Source organism: Corvus kubaryi, unplaced genomic scaffold (genome assembly GCF_017639235.1).
Source record: "Corvus kubaryi isolate FWS band 111438036 unplaced genomic scaffold, C.kubaryi_AGA036_p1.0 37265, whole genome shotgun sequence".
Lineage (NCBI taxonomy): Eukaryota > Metazoa > Chordata > Aves > Passeriformes > Corvidae > Corvus > Corvus kubaryi.
The window spans coordinates 2,028,342-2,030,442 of record NW_024581080.1 but is presented as its reverse complement, the minus strand read 5'-3'; the positions used below and the strand labels follow the sequence as shown (position 1 = coordinate 2,030,442).

The 2,101-nt window shown below is 18.0% G+C and overlaps 1 protein-coding gene across 1 annotated transcript in view; it reads left to right on the top strand.

The window, feature by feature from the left end:
- Positions 1 to 2,101, top strand: part of XPO7 (exportin 7) — a 61,897-nt gene that overhangs the window by 46,421 nt on the left and 13,375 nt on the right. The window lies entirely within an intron of this gene.

Sequence of the window (2,101 nt, the reverse complement as noted above, 5' to 3'; positions counted from 1 at the left end):
CCCTGCCCTGCCCCTGCTCTGCCCCTGCCCTGCCCCTGCTCTGCCCCCCCGGTGCCCCCCCGGTGCCCTCGGGGCCTTCCCGGGGCTGGGCGGGGGCACAGGGAGCAAATCCCGATTTTTTTGGTGTTTGATGGGATTTGATTGGATTTTTATTGGATTGTATTTGATGGATTTGGTTTTATTTTAGTGTAGTTTATTTTTGTTATTTTTAGTTTATTGGATTTGGTTTTATTATTTGTATTTTATTGTATTTTATTGTATTTTATTTATTTGTTTTTATTTTATTTTATTTATTTATTTCTATTTTATTGTATTTTATTTATTTATTTTTCTTTTATTGTATTTTATTTATTTTTTCTTTATGGTATTTTATTTTTATTATTCTATTTTATTGTATTCTATTGTATTTTATTTATTTTATTTTATTTTTTTATTTTGTTTTATTTTATTTCATTGTATTGTATTGTACTTTATTTATTTTATTTATTTATTTTATTTTATTCTATTCTGTTTTATTTTATTTCATTGTATTGTATTGTACTTTATTCATTTATTTTACTTTATTTTTTAAATTTATTTTTTTTATTTTATTCTATTTATTTTATTTTATTTTATTCTATTCTATTTTATTTATTCTATTTTATTCTATTTTATTGTATTGTATTGTACTTTATTTTATTTTATTTATTTTATTTATTTTATTCTATTTTATTTGTTTTCTCCTATTTTATTCTATTCTATTCTATTTTATTCTATTTTATTAAATTCATATTTATTTCATTCAACTTAATTTTATTTTATTCTCTATTGTATTTTATTGTTTTATTACATTTGATGCTATTTTTATTTTATTTCTTTTATTATATTTTATTTATTAGATTTTAATTTGTTTTGTTTTATTGTAGGATAGTTTATGGTCGTTTGTTCTATTTTATTTTATTACATTTTATTCTATTTTATTTTACTTCTTTTCTTATATTCGAGTTTATTTTATTAGATTTTATTTTGGTTTATTTTATGACATTTGATGAAATTCTATTTTATTCTATTCTATTTGAATCTAGTTTTCATATTTTCTTTTATTATGTTTTCATCTATTTTCTTACCTTTTATTCTATTTTTATCTTTTACTCCATTCTATTTTATTGATTATATTTTAGTCTATTTTTATACTGATTTTGTTTTATTCTATTTATATATTTTCCATCCTATTCTATTTTGTTCTGGTTTATTTGATTACTTTTTCTTTATTTTATTCTATTCTGTTCTATTTTATTCCATTTTATTCTATTTTAATCTATTTTGTGTATTTTATTATATTTTATTTATTTTATTTTTGTATTTATTCTATTTTATTCTATTTTGTTCTATTTTGTATCTTTTCTAATATTTTATTTTAATTATGCTTTAATCTATTTTCTTGTACTTTATGATATTACATTTTATTGATTATATTTTTGTATTCCTTACATTTTATTTTATTCTATTCTATTTTATTCTCTTTTCTTTTATTCTATTTTATTCTATTTTGTATATTTTATTTTATTTTATTTTTGTATTTATTCTATTTTATTCTCTTTTGTATATTTTCTTATATTTTATTTGAATTATCTTTAATACATTTTCTTGTATTTTATGATATATTTTATTTCATTGATTATATTTTATAATATTTTTGTGCTTATTACATTTTATTCTATTTTATTCCATTCTATTGTATTCTATTCTCTTGTGTTCTATTCTATTTTATTCTATTTTATTCTATTCTATTCTGTTTTATTCTACTCTATTCTATTCTACTCTTTTATTCTATTTTACTCTATTCTATTCTATTTTATTTTATTCCATTCCATTCCATTCTATTTATTCTACTCTATTCTATTCTATTTTACTATATTTTATGCTATTCTATTTTATTCTATTTTGTTCTATTCTATTCTATTCTATTGTATTCTATTCTTTTATTTTATTCTATTCTATTTTATTTTATTTTATTCTATTTTTTCTATTTTTCTATTCTATTCTATTCTATTGTCTTTTATTCTATTTTGTTCTGTTCTATTTCATTTTATTCTATTGTATTCTATTCTTTTATTTTATT